The 11,224-nt window shown below is 41.9% G+C and overlaps 1 pseudogene; it reads left to right on the top strand.

Annotated features, from left to right (window-relative positions):
* The first annotated feature begins 8,721 nt into the window (after positions 1-8,721).
* Positions 8,722-10,942, top strand: LOC125535482 (annotated as a pseudogene).
* The last annotated feature ends 282 nt before the right edge of the window (positions 10,943-11,224 follow it).

Consider the following 11,224-nt stretch of genomic DNA (forward strand, 5'->3'; position numbering starts at 1 on the left):
ATATGCTCACGGCTTGGATGTCATGGAAAGAACGGAATAACATGATCTTCATTCAAAATACCTCCACATGACGATATTTTCACTCATTGTTGATGAGGCAAGGTGTTGGGAGTTTTTTTTAGGGGAAGGTGTTGGGAGTTGGCTCGACCGACGAAATGCACTTGAAGTCATTTTCAAGCGACCTAATTACCAAGGCTTTCGTTTCTTTAAGGTTGGTTGTGCACCTGCGATTCCTAGTTTTGCTTGATTCTGAAACATAATTCCTTACTATTATTATTATTAGTATTATTATTATATTTTTGTCTATATAAGTAAGCTATATATTTTTACATGCATTGTTGATGAGGCAAGGTGTTCACATCCGGCTAGACTAAATGCAATTGAAGACATCTTCAAGCCACCCGATCACCTAGGCTTCCTATTCTTCAATGGCTACATGTGTGCCTTCGATTCCGACACCCATTTTAGCACGGACATCTAGTGAAGATCATTGTGTACACATCATGTTGCCAATCTAGTCTCACATGTTAACACACCTTTAGCAGATACACAATCTTCCTTGAAATGGATCTAGCTTGCGTATGGGCCATATGTAGATTAACTCCAAATAATGATACTCCAGTCTTTCATCTAGCCACACTATATGTGTACCATCACACTAGGCAAACCTAGTGTTTTGAGATACGTAGGCGTAACCGCTCTCTCGCCTCACCTTTCTCAAGCAAGAGCACCTAAGAGAAACAAACGGTCCAGGTAGTGGACCGGAGGGAGAAGGTGACAGAGATGAGATTAGCATGCGATAAAGTAACATAGCGTAGCTGGGGTTGTAGGGTTTAAGGATGTGTTTGTCATTTCTAATGACCCTGTTAGCCCCTTCATTTCTCTTTTTTTTTTAGTTTTTTTTCATTCGTCTTTGCGTACATTTGTGCTTAAATTTTACACAACCAACTAGTATAAAATAAGCACAACAAATTGTAGTTCAGCAACCGCAAACTGAGCCTAAGTAGGAGTCCTTCACCATTCCTCTATTGTGAGACTTTGACATGTATGACCAACCTTATAAAAGGATAACCTTCTCCTCCCTAGCCTCTGTTGAGAGTCCACCGAGATAAGAACCCCGCCCGATCACAGATTTCCTTTGTCGGCTCGACTAGTTGGGGTAGAGATGGGAAAGTTGCACAAGGCAGCCCTGTATTTAGTAGATTTAGGTCCAGTCTTTGTGTGAAGTTTGGCACGATGTCGGAATGGAGATTGCCACCATCGCAACCGAGCTGCGTGCGGTGGCCTACAACGATGGTTGTGCTGATTTTATTGCTACATGGTGGAGTAGCGGTCGATGGACAAAACACTGGAGTCTTCCTAAATAAGCTGACGAGTCCCTCAGTTTGGAGGACGGCCCCCCTACTGTGGTGGTCACTCTGGTGGTGGAGAAGAAAAAGAGACTAAGAGGATCAAGGGATCCGGGCGATTGGACCGTGTTTCATCCTCGTCGGCGCTTGTGGAGGAGCTTTATTTGGCGCTTGCCATGGTCTCTGCCCACGTAATGTATGTGTTCCCTTGCTTGTTATGGAGGCTTAGAAGCACAGCCATGCATTGGAAATGTTATAAACCCATTCATTTCGCAAAACAAAGAGGAAATGGTAAACTAATTATTCCCCCACAAACAAGAATATTACTGATGAATTTACAAAGAATTGCAACGGCGAAGATAAAAACGTTTGAGCACTTCTTGTCAGCCGATGGCCAAAGTAGAAACAGGTTTCATCTGATGCATGCGGCTGGCCTGATCCTGGCCGGACCCCCAAGCTGGCGGGGACGTACGTACGTACAACAGAATCGTCGCCCAATCATGCCGGCTGTCTTGGTTAGTTACGGCGCGTCCACATCGCAGCGCGGCACGTGAGACGCCTCCTAATTAAACCAACCAAATCTCACCTTTCTTGCCGAGCAAGCACTCCATCCAGCAGGTGAGGGGAGGAGCTGTGTGCCGCATCCCGCCCGGAGGTGGAGCGTATTTCCAGGAGAGATGCCCGTGTTTTTACACCCAAGACACTGCCCTCTGGGGCCCGCACCGCCCGGAAGAGAGAGAGAGAGGGGCTCCTCCATGTCCATGGACGGGAAGATGCCACGGAGCCCCTGTTCTGTCCCCCTGCCTTCTTCCCCACCAGTGCGGACCATCGAACGGCGCACCTCGCGCCTCCTCCTTCTTCCACGCCGGCCTCGTCAAGAACGTGTTCACCTGCATCTACGACCGTCCTGCGCAGCGCCGTCATCACCAACCGTGCGCAGCTCAGACCTCCGCGTTGGACGACTCGCCCGTTCACTCCGAGAGAGTCGGCTTCATCCGCAACGAACTCGACTGCGGCGGCTACACCTGCAGCGAGCGGTGTCCAAGAGGCTCCTGAGGTTGCCATCCTGATCCTTGCACACCATCTGCTCGACTTCGGGTCTGGGCCCTGTCGCCGGCACCATCCAGGCCGTCGAGGCCCCCCTTTCCGTGGTGGCCGTGCTTCCTTCCGATCCGGCGCGTGCGGAGTCCTCGCCTCCCGTGATCTGGCCCGCCCTCTCCCTTGGCCACGACGCCGCAACTTGCCAATGGCCGCGTGGACAACAGCGGCGGCGACAACAGCTACCGACGACCTCCAATTCGAGTCGTTCATGGGTGCCATCAGCGCGCCTCCATCGGGGCTCGCCTCACATACAGCATCCACCCCGTCCACAACCACCGGCGACGCCGTTCTGGAGCTTGCTGTGAGTGACAAGGCGCTCGAAGTCGTACCACCGACGTCGGTGCTCCGACGCCCACCACCTGTTCGACCATATGCCTCGACCACAATGCAGAGGGCGAAGACCCTGCGGCCGAGTCCTTGCCTCCGGGGAATGTGCCTAGATCTCTCAACCTGTTCGACTGATTGCTCCGACAACGATACCCACATGCTGTTCCCTAAATTCCTAAATACTCACACCAAGCCATCAAGGCTGCTGCCAGCAGAAGCACCGTCCCTTACCTCTCAGCTCCATGTGCAAGTTTGGATAGCGCCATCAAGAAGGACATCACAGGGAGCTGTAGTTCTGGTGTGTGCCGCTGCCAAGGAGGTCATCGTGCCCCAGCTGTTGGACATCAGCGGGAATATCAGCATCACCAAACAGTTTGACATGTCACTATTACTTCTGCGCTTCTTTCAGGCCATTACCTCTCAGGAGTCAGGACGCATCTCCGATTCAGTTTCAGTATGGCTGTTTGGTTGTGTTTCATCATCCTGCGTTTGGGTGTTACATGTTTGTAACTTCCCCATGGGACCCGGGAGAGCAGATTATCAGGGGGCTGATTGTGAACAAACACTTTATGCCAGTGTTCGTGTGGCAGTCAGGTCAAACTGATCTAGCAAAGCTTTGTGGCGCATGATCCCAGGTTTACTGTTGCCTAGAGTTGTGTCTTAATTGGACACCGATTTGTTCCAGAAGGAGTCTACTTGTTGTCTTCAGGTTGGGAAGCCACAGAAATTCATAAGGGCATTAGTTGACTTGAAGCCACGGCCTTATTTTGTGTTCCGTTCAGATGAATGCACGTTCAGACTTCCATGGTCATCTACTAAAGCTATTGCAAACTGGAACAATTCCTTGCTGCTCAGTCATGCTCTCTCTTGGAGGTTTTACTTATCAACTTTCACCTTCTCACCAAATCTGCATGCCATGGTGTGCTGCAACAAGGCAGTGGGCTTTAACTCTATTGATGCTTCTATTTCTGAGGCAGAATTCGGCTGTGAGCTCCTCTCAGTCATCTTCCCTCACATTGCATGGTTACTCAAATTGGCATCTCCAGATGGTAGCCCAGTATATACGCAAGTCCGGCTTGTGAGCATTTCATTCATTTGTAATTCTCACAAAGCTCAAATGAACAAGAATTTTTTTTCTGCGCAGCTGCCTTGGGTTGTGAGTTATGTAATGGTGACGATTACCAGTTTTCATCTGCTCTATGGTTTTGAGCTGATGCAATGGAGGATAGCCTGGGTCTTCAGTCCTATGATACTGCAGTCTGATCTTCAGTTCTGCACTCTTGGAAATGACTTGAGTTGGCGCAATTTTTTTTGCCGCTGGCAGTATTTCAGTTGACCTGACAACTGTATGTATGAGCATCGTACAAGTTTGTATGTTTGTTACTTACTGCAGTTGTTTCATGCAGTAAATAAAAGAAAGCCAATAACAAATTTCTCTGTTCTGATTATATTCAGGACATTGGAGGATGTGATATCCAAAAACAAGAAATTCGGGAGGCAGTTGAGCTACCATTGACACACCATGAGTTGGTTCAAGCAGATTGGTATTGATCCTCCAAGAGGGGTTCTGCTCTATGGTCCTCTAGGCACTAGCAAGACCATGTTTGCTAAAGTCTTGGCACATCACCATACTGCTGCTTTTATCCGAGTTTGTGCAGAAGTACTTGAGTGAGGTAAGACAAATATAGTTGTAACATGCATTTGTTAACCTTGTTTTTGCATTCAGTATTTCGGTTGTCCTTTTGTTCTTATTAAAATATAGCATGTGTTAAGCTTTGACCATGTAATAAATGCCTAGTTTGTTAGGTGTCGGTTAGGTTTCCTTGCTTATGCTCAAGATTCACAGTGTAAAAAAGCTGGACATGTTTGAACTGAAGTGCTGTGGGAGATCTCTTAACACAAGGTCAAGACTACCTAAACAGTGTGTGTGAAAACATCTGACACAACTTCTGTTTTGTTTGTATTCTGCATACATGCTACATGCAAAAAAAATAAAAATTAGTTACTGTATGCATTAACAAGGCAAGTAAACTGTTGTTAATATAGCCTATGATGCTGTGAACGATATTGTGTATGCTTCTTAATGTTTCTGGTAGTGGTTCATATATTCTTATTAGGGTTTATCACAAAAAAATATTCTATGTGAAGCTTTTCTTAGGTTTGGTACTTATCAGTTCTTTTGTTGATGCATTGTATCATTTATCTCTTCTTAGGGCCCAAGGATAGTTCGAGACGTATTTCCGCTTAGCTAAAGAGAATGCCCTGGCTATAATACTCATCAACTGGGTTGACGCTATAGCCAGTGCTCGATTTGATGCTCAGGCTGGGGCTGACGAGAAGTTCAGCATATTCTGATGGAGCTACTCAGTCAGGTAAAAGTTTCTAGCTATTATGGTCTGCTGGAACTCAAGTTGTTTTTCACTTCTAATCCTTGAAAATCAAGCATTTGGAACATGCATATAGATGTAAATGGAAAACAAGACACTGACTTCTCAGTTGTTTTGTTCCAACTTTTACAAAATGTATCCATGCTCTTAGAATTAATATCTGTGGTTTTTTAAAGGATAGGAAGTAACTTCCTGAAAAGGCTACTGTTAAGACTACTGCATGCAACTTTCTCATGCCTTGAGGGAGTCCTGATATCTTTTTCTGAATTTTGTACACAACGCAGATGGGTGGATTTGATCAACAGTGAATTGTGAAGGTTTATAATGGCTATCAATCGGGCAGATACCCTAGATCCTGCTCTGTTGCATCCAGGAAGATTGGACAGGAAAATTGAGTTCCTTCTGCCACACCGTAGGCAGAAAAGGCTTGTTTCCCAAGTAAGTTGTAAACACTTCTGTGGTATGCTTTACAAATATGTTACAGATAGTTCTTGTTTGGAAAGTCTTCTCTATATTACAAAATAATTTGAATGTAGTAGATTGTATTGATGGTCTTGTATTCATACTTATTGCACTTGCTGTCATTATCTTTAGAGCAGTAAATGGTTTATCTTCTTTTTTTAATGGTGCTTAACAAGGCACATGTTTTGGTTGCACGGATAATCTGTGCTGGCATTTGTGGTTCACAAGCTAGATTTTACTCTTAATTTTGTGAAGGCCTGATTAGGGTGCATATTTGGTATTTTTGTGAAGGCCTAAATTCTTTACATGAATGATTTATTTTGATTCAGAAAAGTTTGGTTATGTGCTTTGTCCTTACAATACTCAACTTGCTCTATAAGAGTGCTGTGCATAAGCTGAAGCATTTAAAAGGAATTTTTGATGGTTTGCTTAGACTTTAGGCGTTGTTTACGCCTCGAGATATCCATCAAACAAGGTTGTAAGTTGTATAGTTGAGTTGTGTTGCCATTTCACCAACCTGCCAACTTATCACGACTAGTCTCTGACTACCCTTTTAGCTCTATTTATTGCTTGCTGCTGCTACAACTGAAATAGAGAGATTACTCTATTGTAACTCATTTGGCCTCATACTAGAGGCTCGAATTTGGACTACAAAGCTATTAATGCTGGAAAGAGTGGCAGATGGTGCATTGAGGAGTGGTAGCCTAACTAGAGGTACCGGTGATGAGTGAGTGAGGGCAATGTTTTTTTCCTCTTATGTTGTTATGGTTCTTGGAAGCATGCTGGTCATTTACCTTTTCTGAGGCACACAATCTAAATTCCTCGTGAGTCATGACAATTTTTTAAGGCGCGCTATGATTACCTAAGAACAGAGAGGTGATGCATTGAGCAATGGCAAGTTGTGAGCGACTTACATGCACTCTGCCCTTTAGGTGGAATTAGGTTGAATAAACATACATAAAAACATGATTTTATTTTATTTTTGCAATAACATTAACACAAATTGCATCTACCATCACAATTTTAAATCCAATTGATAGGCTGCTGAAAAGGAACAAATTCTTCAGGAAAACTAAGTAGCTAATTTGGATTTGACTGCACAGCTACTGTTCCATGCTGAATATCTAGTGAAACCCCCATTTCTTTGCACACTGCTACTTTTTGTTACTGGATCAAAGTAAAAATTTCTACAACCTTTGTTAATCCTAAATAATTATTGGGACTTGTTGGTGTCATGGCAAATTTATGAAGCAATTCTCATGGATCATACATTGCTATTCTAGCTGCTATATGAGCCATGTGTACGTCATTTCTGCACAGGATGCCTCCAACATTTGGTGCCAAATTTATCTATTCGCATAAGTATGTGGACTGTTTACATCTTGACTTCACTGATACCTCAATCCTTCATTTCCTTTCAGGAATTTACCATGGGCAGTAGTATTGTGTTGACCCTTCAAACATTAGGCGTTTTCTTTGGAGATGTTGGTACCTGCCCATTGTGCACTTCCGATTTAATGTTCAACAATGCTCCAATACTTCGAAGGAGGATGTGCTTAGAGCAGAGCACTCACTTGTAATGTACACTCTGATTCTAGTACCATTGCTGAAGTATATACACACTCTGATTATTTTATGGGGAAACGATGACCGAGAAGGTATTGCTGTATATTAATAACATACCACTGGGAGCAGATTAGAGAACAGTACTTTTCTTTGAGCTTTATTTGGCAGGAGGGATATATATTTGCTTTGTACTCTCTAATATGTAGGAATGCAAAGGCCAGTCTGTTCCCTAACCAACTGCCCTCTGACACCTGTATATCAAGTTTCCAACTCAGGGTACCATCGGCAGAACTCGAGAGGTCTTTGAGGATCAAGGAGTGTCTCTACTGCAGAAACTACTTTGATGCTTGTTCTTTTTGGTACTTCTATGGTGACTGTGGATGGTGTTGTTACACCAGCGGTGTCAGGTTCATATATTTCTGATGCATTGTTCATCGTATATCTCTTCACCTAGTCTTATGGTCTTGCATATTTGCTTTCAGCAGTATCATTGTGTTACCAGTTTTCATCTTCTCATAGTATTACTTCCATTTTGTTTCTGTTGGTAAAATCTGCAATCATGTCTGTTGTTAATGGCTTGAAGGTTATAATATCTAGTCTTAATGAAGGTGACCCTGAATATGTTGGTTGGTATTAGCCGGTTAAAGAGAAAAGTGTGTTGCAGCTTAGAGGTGCAGGATAGTAACCTTCTTTTTATTTTATTTTATTTTTGGGCATTTCTCATTGTTCTATTCCGTCTGTAAAAGGTTTGGAACATGCAAAATTGGGCTTGCTGTTGGACCTACCTTGTTCATATGGTTTTGCTTCCTTTCTGGGATAGGAATTTATAACGTTATGACATGTGGTACAGAAGTATTACGTGCATTCAGTCCTAAATATATCTACTAGTCCCTCCGATCCAAATTTGAACTAAAACCACTACACTTATTTTGCATCGGAGGGAGTACTATTCTGAAAGAAACCCAACTCAAGCTTGGATGTCTCCTTGGGGCTGCCTTTTATGTTCAATAGTTTTAGTATCTTATTGTTAATGTTAGTTGTGTCTAAACTTGTTTGAAGTTCTCTAAGAATGTGTTTGCTTCAGATCCACTATTTTTGCTTGAGTTACATAAAATTAGTTACTGTCTGTCATGTGTCCTTTTGTTTTTCTTCTATAGGAATTCTGGAGCTCATAAATATGCTGAGTGAATTTGTGGTGTTACTGAACATAACTAGACCTCTTGTTCTTACCAGTAACAGTGCCACATGTAATGCACGTCATGACCAAATTCAACATACAGATTGTGGAACCTATATCGTCAATGCAAAACATCATGTGCATCTGGATTCGACATTTGGAAAAGAGAAATATAATTTGTATTGTTGCCAACAAATTTAACTCATTATTGCTAAAACTATTATTTCGAGATATAAGATGTCCAAGCTTCTATTTTACTAAGATACTAAAACTATTTGCATCATCACCAACATGACGCATTTCTGAAACCTCGGGTCCTCACAGAGATCCTAGAAAGATTGAAATGCCCCCCCCCCCCCCCCCCCCAATTATATTTTGAGTCAGCATCCAGTATATTCACATGCTACTTAGTTAATAATTAAAGCTACTTCAAATTAAGATGAGAGGTCAAACATCAGGGCAAGCAAATGACACTCCAGTGATTTTGGATTCACTATCTGTTTAATAATCAGTACCATGGTTTCTGGGTTAGTGAAGTATGTAAAGAGAGATTAATCTTGAACCCAAATCAATGGCAAATTCTTTAAGAGGATATTACTGGAAATAACCATCACCTAGAAAAGAATGTAAGGATCCTCTCTAATGTTGTGGTGCAGAGACCCTACAAATAGTGTGGACTCTTTTATGATCACTTTCACCACCCAATGTACAATATGAACGACATTAGCCTTTGCAATACATAATATACGTCATTCTGCCTTTACTTACCTCAGGTAGGAAGTAAATAAAATCTAAGTATTGAGTAAATTATTATAATTTTGTAGCATAGATATTTACAAGATTGGTTTTTCTGCAGGATCTGACGCAATGTTTAACGATTTGCTATTTCTCTGTTAGATCAGTTCAAGTAGTCTATCAGTTCAGGTAGTCTTTTGTACCTTTGAAGGCTCCATGTTGCACTTCCAATATGTTGTTGAGAACTTACTATTGCTCATATGTTGCAGCTTACCTTTTCATGTCTTGTTCTTCCATGCCTTCTACTGGGTTACCCAGGGCAACCTGCATTTTTTGTGGAAAACTTGAGTGAAAATGAGAAGGTCTTCTGTCTATCCCGAGTAAGACAAACTAGTTATTGACATGCACTGTTTCACACATTATGAAATAATTCTTCGTTTTACTATGTTTAACCATTTATGCAACAAACTTGTAATAATTTACTCCATCTATGCTGATTTTACAGTGTTTCTCAGGATATACAGTGTTGAAATTGCTAGAAGTGGATCTGTTCAGTATGTGCCTATCATGTAAATTGAATTCGGTTGTTGAGAACAGCTGTAGGTTCAGTATTTCTTTGTGCTAGGTTGCCTTCTCCATCTTGATGGACTTGCATGGTAGTGTTTAGTCTCCCTACAACCGCCGATCCCACTATTTGACTTGGATCTAGAAACATGCATAATATTTATAATGTATGCTATTTTGAATGAAAAGCAATGCCCTAAGTCATCCAAGCACTGATTTGTTATATATATATATATATATATATATATATATATATATATATATATATATTTCTTTCATTTGAATTGTCACCACTACCCACATAATCTTTCTAATGGCCAGTATTTACTACTCCCTCCGTTTTTATTTACTCCGCGTATTAGCTTTGGTCAAAGTCAAGCTTTGTAAACTTTGACTAAATTTTTAGACAAAAATATTAACATATACAATAACAATTCAATATAGCTAGATTCATTATTGAATGTACTTTCACATCATACAAATTTGTTATGATATCTATTTATATTCGTTGCTATAAACTTGGTCAAACTTTAAAAAGTTTGACTTCAGTCAACTCTAATATGCAGAGTAAATAAAAACGGAGGGAGTACAGGCATAGCTGAACTTGGGGTCATGACGATCACTACAACATTGGTGACCATCATAATGCTTCTGATATGGCTGGTCAACATCATTGTCGTTATATGCTTTCTCACCCCCTGTGCCTGGAGCAAGTTTTCTTTTCTTCAGGTTCGGGAGTGTAGAGTGTACCAGATGGTAGTTGGGTTCTTTTGGTATCTGCAGCTGTACTGTATTTGGCAATGTACCTGAGGAACAATGGGATCAAGTTGAAGTACGGAACTGAGGTTAAGCAAAAGCTTTTGGTGGATTTAATGATCTTTGATCTCTTCCTGACCATAATGTCTGCCATTTATTCGATGATCATTTTTGACTGCACCAAGTGGGTCTCTATTCCTGTTGTTCTTTAGAATGAATGGTTTCTCTTTCGCCGAGTCTGCCCAAAGAGCAACCACATTTTTAGCTGCATTGCTTGGTACAGGCATATAAAAAGATGTTTTGGAAACATAATAAAAGTACATTTCCTCTCAAAATGATGTATACTGATCACGCTGGATGAAACCTGAATGCATCTATTCATGTTTGGTACCGTTACTGCTATAACAATCTGCTTTTCATGTAATGCCTGTACTAGTGTTAGTATCTCTGACAGCTTTGTTTGTTAACATGGAGGCTGGGCAGGTGGTCAACTAGAGACAATATGGGGCATGGCTCTTTGCGTGGAGCTCTTTAACTTGAGCCCAGAGATCTTTGAGTAAAATGCACTCTGGGTCACTGAACTTGTTAAGGCTGGTCACTCTGGTCAATGTATTGAGAAAACAGTTCGTTACGGTAATCATACTTGCTAACACGGACTGAAACAGTCACTGCGTATGTTTCACGCTCGTTTCTGTACGTATTTTGCCCTCGTGGCCCCTTTTGACCGGTCCACTTGGCCGCGTAGGGGGTGGGTGCTAGTTTGTTATCTACACAAGGACATTTTTGCAAGATTGCTACAT

The sequence above is a fragment of the Triticum urartu genome, chromosome 2, assembly GCF_003073215.2.
Source record: "Triticum urartu cultivar G1812 chromosome 2, Tu2.1, whole genome shotgun sequence".
In the NCBI taxonomy this organism is placed as follows: domain Eukaryota; kingdom Viridiplantae; phylum Streptophyta; class Magnoliopsida; order Poales; family Poaceae; genus Triticum; species Triticum urartu.